The sequence below is a fragment of the Pseudophryne corroboree genome, chromosome 9 (genome assembly GCF_028390025.1).
Source record: "Pseudophryne corroboree isolate aPseCor3 chromosome 9, aPseCor3.hap2, whole genome shotgun sequence".
Classification (NCBI taxonomy): domain Eukaryota; kingdom Metazoa; phylum Chordata; class Amphibia; order Anura; family Myobatrachidae; genus Pseudophryne; species Pseudophryne corroboree.
This window is the reverse complement of record NC_086452.1, coordinates 3835927-3856463: the sequence shown is the minus strand read 5'-3', so window position 1 is coordinate 3856463 and position 20537 is coordinate 3835927. Positions and strand designations below refer to the sequence as shown.

Sequence of the window (20537 nt, the reverse complement as noted above, 5' to 3'; positions counted from 1 at the left end):
TCTCCTGAGGGATCTCCTCCCAGACCTGGACTAAAGCATCCGCCAACTCCTGGACAGTCTGTGGTGGATGGAGCGAGACATGATATCCCAGATGTGCTCAATTGGATTCAGGTCTTGCAGGAACTGCGGACACACTCCAGCCACATGAGGTCTAGCATTGTCTTGCATTAGGAGGAACCCAGGGCCAACCGCACCAGCATATGGTCTCACAAGGGGTCTGAGGATCTCGTCTTGGTACCTAATGGCAGTCAGGCTACCTCTGGTGAGCACATGGAGGACTGTGCGGCCCCCCAAAGAAATGCCACCCCACACCATTACTGACCCACTGCCAAACCGGTCATGCTGGAGGATGTTGCAGGCAGTAGAACGTTCTCCTTGGCGTCTCCAGACTCTGTCACGTCTGTCACATGTCCTCAGTGAGAACCTGCTTTCATCTGTGAAGAGCACAGGGCGCCAGTGGCAAATTTGCCAATCTTGGTGTTCTCTGGCAAATGCCAAACGTCCTGCACGGTGTTGGGCTGTAAGCACAACCCCCACCTGTGGACGTCGGGCCCTCATACCACCCTCATGGAGTCTGTTTCTGATCGTTTCAGTAGACACATGCACATTTGTGGCTTGCTGGAGGTCATTTTACAGGGCTCTGGCAGTGCTCCTCCTGTTCCTCCTTGCACAAAGGCGGAGGTAGCAGTCCTGCTGCTGGGTTGTTGCCCTCCTACGGCCTCCTCCACGTCTCCTGATGTACTGGCCTCTCTCCTGGTAGCGCCTCCATGCTCTGGACACTACGCTGACACACAGCAAACCTTGCCACAGCTCGCATTGATGTGCCATCCTGGATGAGCTGCACTTCCTGAGCCACTTATGTAGGTTGTAGACTCCGTCTCATGCTACCACTAGAGTGAAAGCACCGCCAGCTTTCAAAAGTGACCAAAACATCAGCCAGAAAGCATAGGAGCTGAGAAGTGGTCTGTGGTCACCACCTGCAGAACAACTCCTTTATTGGGGGTGTCTTGCTAATTGCCTATAATTCCCACCTGTCATCTATTCCATTTGCACAACTGCATGTGAAATTGATTGTCAATCAGTGTTGCTTCTTAAGTGGACAGTTTGATTTCACAGAAGTGTGATTGACTTGGAGTTACATTTTGTTGTTTAAGTGTTCCCTTTTTCTCTGGCTGGGTCCACAGGATTATCCACAGGATAACATTGGGATATTGTCGAGCGACAGCGATAATGGCACCAACACGGTCACGAGCTTTCTGGCCTCCCATGATGCATTGGGGCCTCCACTATATAGTCCCGCCCACTGACTCAGTCAGATCAGTTTTTTGCTTGGTGCGGCAGGAAGCCGCATGGTCACAGGGCTGCTGTGAAAGCAGCCTTAAGTTTTCATTAATTTATTTTTATAGACTTACTGTATTTTTAGAGCGACTTATCTTAACAGCGTCTTAAACGCATATTAGAAAGAGTCGCTCCAACAACTCCCCACCGGGTCGCAACAACGCTTGCCTTCGGGTATCAGTGCTTTCTCGACGGGCGTCTGTGTCGGATGTTCTAGCAGGTCCAGCAGACGTAACCAGGCTGTGGCCGGAGCATGGGGAGACGGTGAGTCTATGGACTTCCTCTTACTAGAGGGGTCAGGACACAGCTACACTGATTTGGTGGAGACTACAAACAGTGTGTTGATGCGCCGAACATCTCGAGTGTGACAGCGCTACGCTCTGGGGATCATAGGCGCCAGGACTAGGTGAGGCCGCGATCCTGGGAGTTTAAGTCAACAGGGGGTTTCAGACGCTCTCCTGGCCGTCCCTCCTCCGAGTTCATGGCCAGTTCCCGCGTGTCTCTCATTTCATGAACTGAATGACCTCACTACCGGCTCAGACGCTACCACGAGGGTACTCGGTCGCAGCTTAGACGCTGCGGTTGTGTACACTGGCGATAAAACCCGCCAGACCGAGTTGCAGGCCTTAGCGTCTGCATACACGTGGAAGTCGCTCAGCGTCCGTGTCCGTTATCAGTTATCAAGAGCGGCAGTGTACACCAGTAGCGTCTGAATCCACTCAGCGTCTTACGAGCGTATTTGCTTGGATATGGAAGTGTGGTGAGTCTCCCTGTATCCCGCTCTACGGAGGCAGGGTATACAGTACTAGAAAGTCTCTCTACTTCTTAGTATGTATTGTTAATTTTTAGTACCTATTGCATATGAGACCTGTATATTACTGTGTTTTCTGCATGTTATTGAAAATAGAACCAGTTAAAACAGAAGTACAATTTTCCTACTTATGTATAAGTTATTATGGAGGTTGTATTCTCATATGGCAATGTCTAATGCTTTAACATGTGACTGACTGCTAGTATGTGTGCTGACTTTTCTGTGTAATGTCAGTCCTGTTCTGACCCTCAAATCAGGTGCACTGTGGTCAGATTGATCTCACCTCTATATACTGACATATAGGGTGATTTTCAGTCACAAATTGTGTAGTCAATAACAGGTTAATACCATGTCTGTGAGCGGCAAAAGTGATGAGGAGAATTTGTCAAGCACTCCTACATCCCTAACATGCTTATCTTGTAAGTCAGGGGTAATTGATGTGGATCAATTGGTCACTTATGAGGGTTTGTGTGCAAACTGTTTCGCTTTTCAGCGAAGTAAAAAACAGGAGTTGGTTCAACCACCAACAGAGCCACCATGGAATATGTTCGCAAAGACTCTATCTTCAATAGCGGACAGGTTAACTCCGGTAGCACCACCTCAAGGGTTAGGTTACACTATGAACCCATACATGCAGCTCCCTTCCTATGGTTTGGTTCCAGTAGCTTCTACAAGCAACCAAGGGGCAGGTAAGACTAAGACAGATACGTCTGTATGGCAGACTACACAAGATGATACATCGGATGATGATGCGGAAACAATAGATTCAACTCCGTATGATGATCAGTCGCAGAGCTTTAGTTCAGATGATGTAGCTGAACTCATTAATGCAGTAAAGGTTGTGCTTTCTCTGGAAGAACCAGCCAAGACAGCGTTAAAAGCAAAAGCACCTGTATTTAAACGAACAAAATCAGTGAAAGCTGAATTTCCAGCGTCAGAGGAGCTGACGGAAATGATGGATGAGTCTTGGGCGGAGCCCAGTAAAAAGTATAAGATTCCTAAGAGATGGGATTCTTATTATCCATTTCCTGCTGGGGATTGTTCGAAGAGAGAAGTTCCTCCAAAAGTAGATGCACATGTTCTGTGACTCGTGCATAAATCTGCTTTACCACTGTCATCTACCTCATTGAATGATGTCACAGACAGAAGGGTAGAGAGCCTGTTGAAAAATATTTTTTCTCTTGTGGGTGCAGTGGTAAGACCTGCTATGGCTTCGGCCTGGGTAGCAAAGGCAATGGGCGAATGGATAGAGGAACTAGAGAATGACATCCCCTCTCCTACTAGGGAGCAAGAGGATCGTCTTTGCCGTTTAAGACAATCTGCCCAGTATTTAGAAGAAGCAGCAATTGATGTAGGTACAGTTGCTTCTGAAGCTTCAGCCTTGACAGTAGTCGCTCGCAGAGCAGTTTGGCTACGTACCTGGAAGGCAGATGCGGAATCCAAGAAGGAATTGGAAGCATTGCCTTTTGTGGGTAATATATTATTTGGAAAACCTTTATCGGATATCCTAGAGTCAGAGGCTGAATCGAAAAAGGTCAGATTTCCGGCTGCTTATAACCCTAAGTACAAGGGTTTAAAATTTTGCTCATTTCGCTGGCAAAGCAAAAGCTAAAGAGGAGCCTAAACAACCCCAGTTTAACTCCAGGGGTAGGAGGCAGTGGGCTAGCAAGAAGCCAGCTTCCAAACCTGAACAGAAACCCTCAGCCTGAAGAGATGGGCCTCCGCCTGGAGGATTCCAGGGTTGGTGGCCGACTCCTTCAATTTGCACACATATGGCAACAGTCAACAGCAGATGCCTGGGTGCAGAAGGTAGTATCTCAGGGGTATGGGTTTCCATTCAGGAGGCAGCCTCCTCAAAGATTTTTTTGCACCAGCCCGTCTCGTATAGAGTCGAAGGCCAATGCCCTACAAGAAGCAGTCCAAAAATTACTGCAGTCAGGTGTGATTGTCCCAGTACCTCCATCACAAAAGGGACAGGGGTATTACTCCAATCTATTTCTAATCCAGAAACCAAATGGGTCATATCGACCAATTCTAAATCTGAAAATGTTGAACAACTACATATGGATCCCGAAGTTCCACATGGAGACGTTACGCTCAATAATGTTGGCTATGGAACCGGGAGACTACATGGTATCTCTGGATGTACGGGATGCTCACCTACATGTGCCTATAGCACTGTCACATCAGTGTTACCTCAGGTTTGCCATCCTCCAGGAACATTTCCAGTTCCAAGCTCTGCCTTTCGGGCTAGCTACAGCACCCAGGGTGTTTACCAAGATCATGGTGGTTATGGCAGCTTGTCTGCGCAAGCAAGGGATAAGAATATTCCCATACCTAGACGACCTATTAATCTTAGCACAGTCGCAAGATTTACTGTTGAGCCATCTTCAACAGACGATAGTTTGTTTACAGAGACACGGGTGGCTCATAAATTGGGAGAAGTCGTCCCTGAATCCGTCACAGAGGATGGTTCATTTGGGGGCCATATTGGATTCAGACCTACAGAGAGTTCTCTTACCAGAGAAAGATAGTCAAGGTGCAGATCATGGCTCAGGAAGCGTTGCAAGCCCAGACAATGTCAGTCCATGCAGCAATGCGACTGTTGGGTCTGATGGTATCAACCTTCGACATGGTGGAATATGCGCAATTCCACTCCAGACCATTGCAGCACCTTATTCTGACCAAATGGAACGGAAATCATCAGACGATAAAGAAACAGATGATAAAGATTCCAGTAAAGGTAAAAAGGTCTCTAGCGTGGTGGCTACAGACAGACCATTTAAACAAGGGGAGACCCTTTTGGATAAAAGAGTGGCAAGTCCTGACAACAGATGCCAGCCTGCAAGGCTGGGGGGCGGTACTCGGAAGCCTATGGTTCCAGGGAAAATGGACCGCAAGGGAAAGTCGCCTGCCGATAAATCTGTTGGAGATAAGGGCGGTTTACTTGGCTCTAGTTCAGGCAAAGGACAATCTACAAGGAAGACCAGTCCATATCCGCTCAGACAATGCGACGGCAGTAGCATACCTCAATCATCAAGGAGGAACTCACAGCAGGAGTCTGATGGAGGAAGTAACTCCCATTCTAAAATGGGCAGAACTCCATCTCCCGGCATTGTCAGCAGTATTTGTCCCGGGTGTACTAAATTGGGAAGCAGATTTTCTCAGTCTGCACACCATTCAGGAAACCGAATGGGCACTACACCCAGAAGTGTTTCAGACAATGGTGAACAGATGGGGTCTACCAGAGATGGACCTTATGGCGTCTCGTCTAAACAACAAAGTTCCGAGGTACGGATCAAGAACAAGGGACCCAGGAGCGGTCCTGATAGACGCACTGTCAGTAGAATGGAGGTTTCAGCTGGCGTATCTGTTCCCTCCAATATCTCTGTTACCCAGAGTAGTGAGAAAGATAAAACAAGCAAAAGGAGCAATCATTCTAATAGCTCCAGCTTGGCCAAGAAGGCATTGGTACACAGATCTGTTGAGAATGTCCGTGGAAGCACCAATATTGCTCCCTCAACGTCCGGATCTGTTAATGCAGGGTCCTTGTTGTCACAGTCATCTGGATCGCCTGTCTTTGACTGTGTGGCTGTTGAAACCTCTATCTTAGAGGCTAAAGGATTTTCAAAGCAAGTAATCCAAACCATGCTTAGAGCAAGAAAGCCTTCTTCAGCGCGTGTGTATCATAGAATATGGCAAGCCTATATTTATTGGTGTACTGTAAAAAATATCAATCCGAGATCTTTTAAAGTAGCTGGGATTTTGGATTTCCTGCAGGCAGGATTGGATAAAGGGTTGAAGGTTGCTTCCTTGAGGGTGCAAGTCTCAGCGTTGACTGTATGGTTCCAGCAGAAGATTGCTGACCTACAGGATGTACGTACGTTTTTCCAAGGAGTAGTACATATTCAACCTCCATTTGTTCCTCCTGCAGCTCCCTGGGATTTGAATTTAGTTCTTAAATTTCTCCAGGGTCCTCTGTTTGAACCACTTGAGAGAACAGATCTTAAGTGGTTAACGGTTAAAGTTCTTTTTTTACTGGCAATGGCGTCAGCCAGAAGAGTGTCAGATTTAGGAGCATTATCTTGTAAGTCTCCTTTCCTAAGTTTTTTTCCAGACAGAGCAGTTCTCAGAACGAGATCTAGTTATCTTCCAAAGTTGGTGTCAAAGTTTCACCTGAATGAAGAGATTGTAGTCCCAGCCTTTCAGGTATCGGGACTATCTGCGGGAGAAGCGTCGCTGGACGTGGTCCGGGCTTTAAAAATCTACATAGATCGTACTAGTGCCATCAGGAAAACAGATTCCCTCTTCATCCTCTACGGATTCCATAGGAGAGGTTGGCCTGCTAGTAAACAGACGCTGGCGAGATGGCTCCGAATGGTAATATCAGAAGCTTATTCTCATGCAGATCTCCCTATTCCGGCTAATGTCTCTCTACACACTACACGTAAGGTAGGTCCTTCTTGGGCAGCAGAACAGGGTGTATCAGCAGAACAGATATGTAAGGCAGCCACATGGTCTTCCATAAACACATTCATCAGACATTATGCCTTGGATACTTTTGCCTCTCATGACGCAGACTTCGGGCGAAAGGTTCTCCTGTCCAATCGGGAGCGTCCCCACCACTAAAATGGCTTTGGGAATCCCAATGTTATCCTGTGGATAATCCTGTGGACCCAGCCAGAGAAATATACGTTATGGTAAGAACTTACCGTTGATAACGTGATTTCTCTTATGTCCACAGGTATCCACAGGGATCCCACCCTGACGCATCTGATTTGAGGATCTAGACAACACTAAAAACCTCTTCCTTCTTGTATGGAAGGGTGTGCATGTGTGTTCTTATCGCCTGTACAGGTCTCTACCTAATGTTCCTGCCTAAAATCGCTGTGGAAAGAACTGATCTGACTGAGTCAGTGGGCGGGACTATATAGTGGAGGCCCCAATGCATCCTGGGAGGCCAGAAAGCTCGTGACCGTGTTGGTGCCATTTTCGCTGTCGCTCGACAATATCCCAATGTTATCCTGTGGATACCTGTGGACATAAGAGAAATCACGTTATCAACGGTAAGTTCTTACCATAACGTATATTTTTTTTTTTTGAGCAGTGTATGTATGTGTATGTGTGTGTGTGTGTGTGTGTGTGTGTGTGTGTATATATATATATATATATATATATATATATATATATATATATATATATATATATATATATATATATATATATATATATATATAAAAAAGAGAGAGAGATACAGAAACATGTCGGTATTAAATTCTTTTCTTTTCTTTGTTCTTATCTTTCTCTTCCCTTTCCCCCCCATTTTTACTTGTTTGTGTTCGTGGCCTCAGACAGCTTCAATTCTGCGTGGCCCTTATATACTCTGTTACAGGAAAACTTGAAAAGTTGTTGCTTTGAGACATGGATATATATAGGTACTATTAATGTTTTGTACAGGACGTGTGGCGTTCACTCCCACAAGATCAGTTCCACTTGCTGAAACTGCACTAACCCACATGTTTTTACACTGAAATCTCATCACAACTTGTCCCAAAGTGCTCAGTATCTGTATCTAGTCAGTTGCCCCGGGAGGGGGTGGGTTAGCCATGCCACCCGGTGATGGTACTGCTTCCAATTCCCCATCCCACCTACGCCTTCTGTCGTGGAATGTGGGTGGAGCTAATAGTCCAGTTAAACGTAAACGCATTCTTACGCATATCTGCAAATTTAATGCTGATATAATGTTCCTTCAGCAAACCCATTGGAAAACTGGGGAAGGATCTTCTCTTCGTTCCCCTTGGATAGGCCAATGTGTTGACGCATCTTACCGTACCAAATCCACAGGTGTCGCCATACTGATAAACAGATCATTGCCATTAACCCTTTTGAATCAGGTTATCGACCCGGAAGGGAGAGATATCATCCTGAACATAGATATTCTCAGTATACACTGGTCAATATTTACGCACCAAACGTAGTTCTTAACCAAAGAGATAATTTCCCCTTAATAATTGGAGGGGATTTTAACACCGTTGCGGATCCCACACTAGACAAGTCCCCTCCAGCCATTAATCCACACTCTTCTCAATGGGGAACTATCTCTCCATTTACCGCGTCGTTACACTTATCAGATCCGTGGCGATTACTTAACCCCTCTGATAAATCGTACACATTCCACTCAGGTGTGCATAGGTCTTTCTCCAGAATAGACTCTTTTATGATTTCTGACTCTCTTATGACTAATCTATTTAACGCAACACTACATGGTATTGTAATTTCGGATCATGCTCCCATATCTGTTGTATTAAGTGTAGGATTTGCCCCGTCCCCAGATAGAATTTGGAGATTCCCATCTCCCTTAATTGCTTCTGAAGACTTTAAACTTTTCTTTTTAAACACGCGCTGGGCAGAATTCACAGATAACACTGAATATTGGGATTCTCCCCTTCTTTTTTGGGAATCTTCAAAGGCGGTAATGAGGGGGCACATTATAAGTTATGTGGCTAACAAAAAAAAAATACGGAATCTGTGGCCACTTATAATGCCCTCAGGGCGGAAGTTTCATCCAGCTTTGTTGCATATTCTTCAACCCCAAATAATACCTTGGAATCATATAAAAAAGCTAGGCAACTGTTAGAGACCTTTCTTATCACTCAGACCAAAATCTCACTGGAGATTCTAAACATAAATATTATAGGTGGGGAAATAAGGCAGGCAGACACTTGGCTACCATGTCCCGTCCCTGGAAAACTAGGATTCAGATTGTGGCTATTAAAAATCCTCACACTCGTACCCTTGTCATGGACTCAAAACGTATCCTAAATTTGTTCCATGACTATTATAGCAACCTTTATGCAGATCAGGTGATTGATCCAGACTTGCAAAACAGTATTCTTCAAGAAGCCCGTCTTCCAAAATTATCACAAATCCAAAGAGATCAACTAAGTGGTGCCATTACCTTGGAAGAAATTTCTCAGGTCATCAAGAAGCTTGCTCCTCGCAAAGCCCCAGGACCAGATGGTCTGTCAGGAGACTATTATAAAATTCTTCATGATACAGGTATTATACCTATACTGTCCTATTAACCCATCATTCAACGAATCGCATACAATCTTAATACCGAAACCTGATTTTAAAATTTTATCTAAAATTATGGCTAATCGACTGCATCAAATTTTTTCCGAATTTACTTACTGATCAACAACTTGGCTTTGTAGCGGGTAGACCCTCAGTTCGTGCTATAAGATCTGCGATAGCAGCAACTATTTCCTCTTTTCAGTCGCCCAGTTCGAACAATGTTGCTTAGTGTAGATACTCACAAAGCGTTTGAGTGGCTGTGTAGCATCTTAGCTGTGAAGTATGTTAGTGTTAAGTATGGCGATATGACCTTGGAGATAATCGGAGATGCTTCAGCTGACGTGACCCCTATCTTCTCTTGTCTTCCTCAGGTACTTTATCTCACTCCTACATGACTCTCATCCCTGCAAGCTCTATGCTTACTTTATGAATTGTGATAGGTACTTTATCTCACTCCTACATGACTCTCATCCCTGCAAGCTCTATGCTTACTTTATGAATTGTGATAGGTAACCTGTGTCTTTGTTTATAGTTATTCCTAACCACTACTATAGTAGGAGTTCACTGTTTACTAGTGGGGGATGTCCTGCTCTATTGTTGTTCACACCTGTAGCTGACCTTTTGTTGTGGGTGGGGTCTCAGTGGGTGGGGTCTCAGTGGGTGGGTGCTGTTAGCAATCTAGACTGTATCTTTATTTAATCAGTACATACTGGCTGTATAAGCCTCTGGCTGTATAGCATCTTAGCTGTGAAGTATGTTAGTGTTAAGTATGGCGATATGACCTTGGAGATAATCGGAGATAAACAGGATAAGAACAGAAGGACAGCAGACTATCTTCCACACCTGCAATCAACAGCCTACAGAGAGTAACCTAATCCAGTACCACCAACGCCTGCAATCCACACAGCCTGGACACTGACCTCCCTGTCTGCTTAAGTAACAGCCATACTGCTCTCACACTGTCACGATCCGGGTATCTGGACGCCATTTCTTACCTATCAGATGCCTCCTAAGGCTGGCTCAGCGCTCCAGGACCGGATCCCATCTGTTATCCTGATGTGCACATTCCCGCATCCTCTCCTGTCACTCTGAGACGCGGTCACCGCGGCGCCATGTTACATCTGGAATGGCGTCTCCCGCGGCCTCCGCCGCTGTTCCTGAGTTCCTGCATACAGAGTGTCAGAGTGGCGATTACGTCAGCCGCGGCCTCCGCTGTGCCCGCGTGGTTTAGATGTGCAATCATCAGTCTGGCGTCTCCTGTCTCCTGTGGCCGGCGCCGCCATTGCTGTTTCAATTCTCACATGGATTACAAACCAAACTTCCCTCCAAGTGTCTGCATGGGCGCAGCCATCTTGGATTTTGTCATCTGATCATTTCCACCAATCTGCTGTCTGTATTGTTAATCTGCATAATTGCCTAGCCAACCCCTTCCTTGCTGCAGGTATAAATATGCTGTGCCTGAGCAAGGAAGGCGTCAGTGCTTTGGTTTTCAAACCTAGTTCCTGTTTGTCTCTCTCCTGTGATTGTCTTCCAGGTTCCAGCTCCTGTCTCAAGACTTCCACCATAGAGACCCGCACCAGCATTCCACCTGCGGTGTAGCCTGACTCTCCAATCCATTGTGGATTCATCTGTTTCCAGCTACAACATTACCTGCTTCCAGCCCAGCTTCCAGCAGAGTACAGCTTCTCTTAAAGGGCCGGTGTCCTTTCTACACTTTACCACTCTCCACCGGTATTATTATTTCTCCGCTCTCAAGTTCTACATTTCATTCATATTGCATCGCTCTCAAGCTTCATTTATTATTTAACTGGTTCCAGCCAGTATCCACTCCGTGCTAACAACAGTCTGGTTCCAGCCAGTATCCACAGCAGCCGTTTTATCTTCAGCAACCCAGCTTTTCCTGGAACACCAGCTGGTACAATCCTGGGTTATCTCCATTGCTACAGTCGGGCCTGGTAAGGACTTTCCATCTAGAAGATTATAAGAACTATCTCACACTACCAGTGCCCTGTGGCTCCTGCCACCCTGTAGTACCCAGGAACTGTATTTATTCTTTGCTGACTTTTATGTTTTCTTTTACTGCTGCTGTGTTGCGGAGTTGTCATAATAAACATCATTGACTTTTATCCAAGTTGTCGTGGTCACGCCTTCGGGCAGTTATTATTCATGTTACTTACATGTCCAGGGGTCTGATACAACCTCCCAGGTTCCGGTACATCTCAGCCCCTACAACTGAGGCTGCCTCCCGTCAGCTCAGGCCCTCAGTTGTGACACACACATTGCTTTCTGCTCCTCATTTATACTCTCTTCAACCACTGTGTAACATTCTGTGTTTCCATTCCCTCCATTATTTACAGAAAAACTGGTCTCCACTGTCTCTGCTTTGACTACATCCCCCTTCTTATTGTTATTTCTTTATTACAGCCACTCCATTCAATATTATTCCTCAGAACAACACTACTGAGCCGGAATTATGGCTCCTCGATCCTGTACCATACCAATCCTCACTGCTAGATCACCCGCCACCCAAATTTCCAGACTACCCACACGCATTCAGAACCCAGCCAACCTGATCCCCATTTCCCCCGTCCCCTCCCTTCCCTTCTCCTGTGCACTCTGGAATGCTAGATCAATCTGCAACAAGTTGCCAACTATCCACGACCTCTTCATCTCCCACTCTTTTAACCTTCTCGCCATCACTGAAACCTGGCTCTCCTCCTCTGACACCACCTCCCCTGCTGCCCTCTCCTACGGAGGCCTCTCCTTCACCCACACGGTCAGACCTGATGGCCGCCAGGGTGGAGGCGTGGGCATCCTTCTCTCTCCTAACTGCACCTTTCGTGTCATCCCACCTGAGCCCTCTCTCACCTTCTCCACCTTTGAGGTCCACACTATCCGCCTCTTCTACCCCATTCACCTCCATGTGGCAGTGATCTACCGCCCCCCTGGCCGCTGTACACCTTTCCTTGACAACTTTGCTGCCTGGCTTCCCCACTTTCTCTCCTCCGACCTCCCCTCTATCATCCTCGGTGACTTTAACATCCCTATCGACATCACTAATGCAGCTTCCTCTAACCTTCTTGCTCTTTCCACCTCCTTTGGACTTTCTCAATGGTCCTCCACCCCTACTCACAATCTCGGCCACTCCCTCGACCTTGTCTTCACCCACCGATGTGATCTCTCTGATTTCTCTAACTCTTCCTTCCCTCTCTCTGACCACCATCTGCTTTCTTTCACCCTCTCATCTTCCCCTCTCTGCTCCACACCCAGACCCACCATCACCAGACGCAATCTCGGGTCCCTCAACCCCACTATCATGTCCTCCCTCGAGACCTTCCTCTCTCCTCTTTCCACTATGACTTGTCCCAACCAGGCAGCCTCCTTCTATAACTCTTCCCTTACTGCTGCTCTTGACTCTGTGGCCCCCCTCTCATCTGTCCCCCTCCGCCGCTCCAAACCCCAACCCTGGCACACCAAACTCACACGATTCCTACAAAAATGTTCACGGTCTGCAGAACGCTCCTGGAGGAGATCCCACTCTCTGGCGGACTTTCTCCAGTTCAAGTTTATCCTCTCTTCCTATAGCTCTGCTCTTTCTCTCGCCAAGCAATCCTTTTTCCAAACACTCATCTCTTCTCAGTCCTCCAGTCCACGCCGACTCTTTGAAACTTTCAACACTCTCCTTCGCCCTCCTCCTCCTCCCCTCCCCTCTTCCCTCACTCCCACTGACTTTGCCTCCTTCTTCATCTCCAAAATTGAGGATATTCAAAATTACATCTCCTCCCGTCACCCCTCTGCTGCCCCCCTGCTCCCACCATCCCTCCCGTCCATCTATCCCACTCTGTCCTGCTTCCGTCCCACCTCAGACAAGGAAGTCCACTCCCTCATCTTATCCTCTCCCCCCACAACCTGCCACTTGGACCCCCTCCCCTCCCGTCTTCTCCGCTCCCTCCCCCCCTCTGCATGCTCCCACCTTGCTCACTTCTTTAACCTATCGCTCTCTACTGGCATCTTTCCCTCACCATTCAAACATGCTCTGGTGTCCCCTATTCTCAAAGGCAACCTCGACCCTTCATCACTCACTAACTACCGCCCCATCTCTCTTCTCCCTTTCGCCTCCAATCTACTTGAACGACTGGTCTACAGCCGTCTCACAAGCTACCTCTCTGACCATTCCATCCTTGATCCACTACAATCTGGCTTTCGCCCACTCCACTCCACCGAGACTGCCCTGGTGAAAGTCACCAGTGGCCTGCTTTCGGCCAAATCCAAGGGCCACTTCTCTTTGCTCATCCTTCTGGACCTCTCTGCTGCCTTTGACACCGTGGATCACCCTCTCCTCCTCCGCACACTCCAAAATGTTGGCCTCTCTAGCACCGTCCTTGACTGGTTTACCTCATACCTCACTAACCGCTCCTTCTCTGTGTCTGCCTCCAGAACCACCTCACACCCTTCCATCCTTCCTGTTGGTGTCCCTCAGGGTTCTGTCCTAGGCCCCCTTCTGTTCTCCCTCTACACCTCTTCCCTGGGTGCGCTCATTAACTCCTTTGCCCTTCAATACCACCTCTATGCTGATGACACACAACTCTACCTCTCCTCTCCTCTCCTGATCTGTCCCCCTCTGTCCTCTCTCAGGTCTCCAGCTGCCTCTCTGCCATCTCCTCCTGGATGTCTGAGCTCTCTCTGAAGCTCAACATGGATAAAACTGAACTTATTATCTTTCCCCCAGCCAGAGCAACACCCCCTACAAACATCTCTATCACTGTTGACAACACTATCATCTCCCCCGTTCCCCAACTCCGCTGCCTGGGTGTCACTCTTGACTCCTCCCTCTCCTTTGCACCCTACATCCAAGCTCTGGCGCAATCTTGTCGGTTCCAGCTACGCAACATTGCTCGCATCAGGCCATTTCTCTCCCAGAGTGCAACTAAACTTATCATCCACTCACTGGTCATCTCACGACTTGACTACTGCAATGTGCTCCTCACTGGCCTCACTTGCTCCCACATCGCTCCCCTCCAATCTGTCCTCAACTCTGCAGCTAGGCTCATCTTCCTCTCCCGCCGCTCCACTTCTGCCACTCCCCTTCAACAAAATCTACACTGGCTCCCATTCCCCTACAGAATCCTCTTCAAACTCCTCACCCTCACATACAAGGCCATCTCTAATTCCACTGCTCCCTACATCTCCAACCTCCTCTCCCTTCATACTCCCTCCCGCCCACTACGGTCGGCTGATGACCGTCGCCTCTCCTCTGCCTTGGTCACTGCTTCCCATCACGAGTTCAGGATTTTGCCCGTGCTGCACCCCTTCAGTGGAATGCGCTCCCCCGCTCCATTAGACTCTCCCCGACCTTGCAAAGCTTCAAACGGGCATTGAAAACCCACCTATTCATCAAAGCGTACCCCTCCAATGCATAACCTAGTCCTTAGGCTGCTCCTCCATCCCCCTGCCCCATGCCTTGGACATCTCTGCTTTGCTCGCATACCACCATCAGGCTTCTACCGGCTTGCACCTCATGTCATCTGTCTGTTGCCCCTCCCCACTAGATTGTCAGCTCTTCAGAGCAGGGCCCTCTTTCCTCTTGTCTAAACCCTCTTCTTGACACATTTCACTCAGCGACCATCTTTACCTGCTTTCTCTCCTGCTGGTAAAGGCTCATCTCTATCTATGGCTGCCAGCCCCAAGTAGTACAATGATTACTCCCTCACTACTTACATCTAAGCTGTATTATGTTTTGAGAATTGTGTTGCTCTTTGTTACCTGAACTCCATTTTTGTTATTTATTTACTGTTATGCTAAGTTTTGTCTCCCTGTACTGTCCTTTGTACGGCGCTGCAAAACACTTGTGGCGCCCTATAAATAAAATGTAATAATAATAATAATAATAATAATACAGTGCTTTGGCCACACCTATTCTCTATATTGGAACATAGGGACTTTGATATGGATTTCATAAGATTAATTTCTTTTTTTTTTTTTTATCGTTCTCCCACTACTTCACTTTTGGTTAATGGGTTGAGAAGCACTGCATTGATCCTCTACAGAGGCACCTGTCAGGGATGTCCTCTTTCTCCCCTGCTTGTTAATTTATCACTTGACCCTTTACTACGGATTCTTCAACACTGGCCACAATTCCAAGGTGTACGTAGTGGATCGAGTGAAATAAAAATATCTGCCTTCGCAGATAACCTTCTTTTATACATTAATAACCTCCGTGACACAGTCCCTCTTATTTTGGACAAAATTAACTCTTATGTCGACGTCTCTAGATTGGTCATTAATGCAGATAAATCATTGGGAATGCCTTTAGGTTTGGGTAGGCTTATTCCGCAATGGAGTCATTCATTTCCCATCAAATAGACTTCTTCTTTAACCTATTTGGTCATAACTTTAACTAGAAACACTTCTCATTTATATAAATACAATATCACCAAGGCAATTCAAAATATCTCTGAGTTAAGGGGCTAGAAGCATCTAACTCTTTCCTACTTTGAAAGAGCAAACCTGATCAAAATGATCACTTTTCCTAGATTACTCTATTTATTGCAGGTTCTTCCTCTGTTACTTACTCAATGAGATGTAAAACACATCAATAGTCAGTTTCGCTCCTTTATATAGTGAGGAAAGAGATCTTGCATTAATTTTCTCAAACTATGCCAGACTAAGGCCAATGGTGGAATTAATTTCCCAGACATGGTGCGATATAGTCATGCAGCCCACTTAAGATATCTCATTGGCTGGATCCATGGTACTAATGTGTATGCAAATACACTACTTGACTCCCAGATGTTAGGCAATTTAAATACTGTTAGTTTTCTTCACACTCGTGACCAGGATATTCCGATTATTCTTCGAGACAATCTTCTCCTATGGAACACGAGAAGGGTCTGGCATATTTTGAGACCTAAAAATGGGTTTAATGCTCGTTTCTCCATACACCTCCCATTTTACTAAAAACCCAGGCTTTCAGGGCGGCATGGCATCTCACCCCTTCACTCTGGCGGATAGGAGGGATCATCTCAATTGGGGACTTTAATTCATTTGAAAGATAAAAGACCCCTCACCTCAGAAGCAGTGGTTACATTTGAAATTCTTCAGTCTTACCCATTGACTTTTTTTACAAGCACAACACTATATCTCTACTGTGCTGAGGGAACTTAAAAAATCCCGATTGGGTAACCTTTTAGATATTATTATTCGTCAGGGATCCACTCACAAAAAGCGATTTTCCCTCACTATATATTTCTGGGTGACTCCATAGATCACACGTTCATACAATCAGGGTTGAGCCAGTGGTTGGTCCACTTCCCAACTCTCTCAACTCAGGACATTTTGATATTTCTTAATGTCTCTTGCAAACTTTTATCTTCAAGTATGTACCAAGAACTGTTTTATAGTATCATACATAAAACTCCTCTTTCTCCGAACAGTTTCTTATGGGCTTAATCCCATCTGATAGTTGTCCCAAATGTACTCGGGGTCTTGCAGATTTATACCATTGCTTCTGGGACTGTCCCATAATTAGAGGTTTCTGGATGAAGGTCAAATGTGATGCAGAAACTAAATTAATTATGTCCGTCCCGTCCCCCCCCGCGTGGGCCATTTTGCCCCCCCCCAAAAAAAAAAAATCCAACCATATTACCAAGGGAGGGAGGAAGCTCCTTTTAGCCACAAGTTCAGCAGTTAAAAAAACAGTATTGCAAAATTGGATACACCGTCACCCTCCGTCATTCCTCCTATATAAAGAAAAGCTTCATAACATTTTCAGAATGGATTGGGTGGAAACCATGTTTGAAAAAGAAAAACGGGTTGGTCCATTCTTTGATGTCTGAGAGTGCTACATTGCAACACAAACTGTCTCAATACGTGAAGGAATTCACAAAAGCCTACGTCTAACTTCGTGGTATGCCTTACGCAACCTAGACCGGGATCCTCCCATTGTTTTTGATTAATTCGCTCCCCCGAACTTTATTCTGCTGTGGGTGATGTTCATCACACTTTCTACTGGGTTTTGATTTGTATTTGTATATTTTATATTAATTGATTATTGCATACCATTTTATTACTCTTTGTACCAATGAATAACGCTATATGGTATTATTTGTCATGCTAATACATTATTGTATTCATTCTGTATGGACACGTCTTGTGAATGATTGTATTTATTTATTCATGCTTCAATAAATAAAAAAAGCTTAAAAAAAAAAACCAAAAACACAAACTCTCCATTTGGTGGTACAGTCTTGACACGAGTGATAGTGCCGGTGCCTCAGTCTCAGAGAGGCAGGGGGTACTATTCAACGCTGTTCCGAAACTGAATGGGACCTCACAGCCCATTCTCAACCTCCAGTCTTTGAACAAATATGTGAAGGTTTCCAAAATCCGTATGGAAACTCTTCGCTCTATTGTTCTGGCCTTGGAGCCCAAGGTCTATACGGTATCCCTGGACATTCAGGATGCTTACCTACATATACCTATTGCCATGTCGCATCAGCAATACCTGCGGTTTGCTATTGGCAACCTACATTATCAATTCCATGCCTTGCCTTTTGGACTGACCACGGCTCCATGAATCTTCACCAAGGTCATGACAGCCCTTCTCCGCCGTCAAGGTATCTGGATCCTGCCGTATCTTGACGACTTGTTGATCCTGGCGAACTCCCCAGAGGTTCTCCTCCATCATCTGGAGCTTACGGTCCAGTTCCTACAAGCCCACGGGTGGCTCATCAACTGGAAGAAATCCTCACTGGTTCCTGCTCAGAGCATGGTGCACCTGGGGGTATTACTGGACACACACAACCAACGCTTGTTCTTGTCTCCGGAGAAGGTCCTGAAACTTTCAGGACAGGATATGATGCTTCCTTTCTCGCCCTCGTGTATAGATACACTCTGCGATGCAATTACTAGGCCTCATGGTGTCTGCTTTCGACATGGTAGAGTATGCTCAATTTCATTCTCGCCCTCTGCAGAGGTTAATCCTTTCCAAGTGGGACGGCCTGCCTCACCGGATCAGATCTCACATGATCTCCTTGACTCTCTGAGCTGGTGGCTCCAGGACCAACGATTGATCAGGGGTCGTCCCTTCTGGATCTCCAACTGGGTCCTCCCAACGACGGATGCCAGTCTGCAGTGTTGGAGCAACACACTCATCAGGGTCGGTGGACCAGGGAGGAATCTCTCCTTCCGATAAACATTCTGGAGTTGCGGGCAGTGTTCAATGCTCTGAAACTGGCCCTGCCTCTGGTACAGAACAGGCCTGTTCAAGTACAGTCGGACAACGCTACCACGGTGGCATACATAAATCATCAAGGTGGCACTCAAAGCCGCATGGCAATGATGGAAGTGTCAAATATTCTTCTATGGGCGGAACGCCATCTGTCAGCCATATCGGCAGTGTTCATTCCGGGGGTCCTCAACTGGGAAGCGGACTTCCTCAGTCATCAAGACGTACACGCCGGAGAGTGGAGCCTTCATCCGGAAGTCTTTGAACTCCTAGTGGACAAGTGGGGCATACCAGATGTAGACCTGATGGCGTCTCGACACAATCGCAAGGTTTCGGTCTTCAGAGCAAGGACAAGGGATCCTCAAGCAGTGTTCGTGGACGCACTGGCAATTCCATGGAACTTTCGGCTGGCATACGTGTTCCCTCCAGTATCACTCCTGCCCAGGGTAATAAGGAAGTTCAAGCAAGAAGGTGAATTACTACTTCTAATCGCTCCAGCGTGGTCCAGATGGCATTGGTTCTGCAGGGTCTGTCGATAGAGCGTCTTCTTCTACTTCCGAAACGCCCAGACCTCCTCATTCAGTGCCCTTGTGTCTACCAGGATCTGGCCTGACTGGCTTTGACAGCATGGCTCTTGAAGCTTCATTTCTGAGGGCCAAAGGATTTTCTGAGGTGGTCATTCAAACTATGTTAAAAGCCCGAAAACCAGCTTCAGCTCTGATTTATTGTGGAGTGTGGTATTCTTGCTTCACCTGGTGTGCGGCTAAGGATTATGATGCATACGATTTCAGTACTGCCAAACTCTTGGTTTTTCTGCAACAGGGCCTGGACTTCGGCCTTAATCTGGCTTCCCTCAAGGTTCATATTTCAGCCTTGTCGGTATGGTTCAGAGAAAAATTGCGACTTTGCCTGACGTTCATACTTTCAGGGTGTTTTACGGATTCAACCTCCCTATGTCCCTCCAGTGGGTGGTAATTCTGAGTTGATTGCAGCAGGATTTTTGTTAGCAGTTGGGCAAAACCATGTGCACTGCAGGGGAGGCAGATATAACATGTGCAGAGAGAGTTAGATTTGGGTGGGTTATTTTGTTTCTGTGCAGGGTAAATACTGGCTGCTTTATTTTACACTGCAATTTAGATTGCAGATTGAACACACCACACCCAAATCTAACTCTCTCTGCACATGTTAAATCTGCCTCCCCTGCAGTGCACATGGTTTTGCCCAATTGCTAACAAAGATCCTGCTGCGATCAACTCAGAATTACCCCCTATGTCCCTCCTGTGGCTCCTTGGGATTTGTCGGTTGTTTTGGTTGCCCTACAAGAGTCTCCGTATGAGCCTCTTGAGTCTGTGTACCTATAAATGGCTTACACTTAAGGTTTTATTTTTGATGGCTATTGCCTCTGTTAGACGGGTTTCAGATTTTGGTGCCTTATCCTGTCAGTCACCCTTTCTAATTTTTCACCGTGACACTGCGGTACTTAGAACTCGCCCTGGTTATCTGCCTAAGGTGGTGTCTTTCCACCTTAACCAAGAGATTGTGGTTCCGGCCATTATCTCTCCTGGTTTGTCCTCCAAAGAATGGTCTTTGGATGTGGTACGGGCTCTCCGTATATATGTGGTACGGGCTCTCCGCCTCTCTTAGGAGATCTGATTCTCTTTGTCCTTTTTGGTTTTCACAAACGTGGCTGGCCTGCTGATAAGCAGACCTTGGCCAGATGGATTAGAATGGTGATTGTACAAGCTTATGTACAGGCTGGACTTCCAGCTCCGGCTACTATCAAGGCCCATTCTACTCGGTCTGTTGGACCTTCTTGGGCGGCCCGCCGTGGCTTATCCCTAGAACAATTGTGCAAGGCGGCTATGTGGTCCTCAGTGAACACGTTCATCAGGTTCTATGCCTTTTGATACTTCTGCCTCCCAGGATGCTCCCTTTGGACGCCGGGTTCTTGTGCCCGCTACAGTGCGTCCCCTCCCATGAGGAACTGCTTTAGGACATCCCTGATGTTATTCCCTGTGGAGCCCAGTGTACCCCGCAGCAGAAAAGGAGATTTATGGTAAGAACTTAACATTGTTAAATCTTTCT

At 46.7% G+C, this 20537-nt stretch overlaps 1 protein-coding gene across 2 annotated transcripts in view; it reads left to right on the top strand.

Moving 5' to 3' along the window:
- The window catches only part of ECHDC2 (enoyl-CoA hydratase domain containing 2), a 68571-nt gene that overhangs the window by 22472 nt on the left and 25562 nt on the right, over positions 1–20537 (top strand). Inside the window, exon 2 of one of the 2 annotated variants that reach the window (XM_063938898.1) lies at positions 9598–9735. The exons of the other annotated variant lie outside the window; for it this stretch is intronic. The gene's annotated coding sequence lies outside the window, so the exon portion shown is untranslated. The remainder of the gene's footprint in view (positions 1–9597; positions 9736–20537) is intronic. 2 annotated transcript variants of the gene reach the window in all.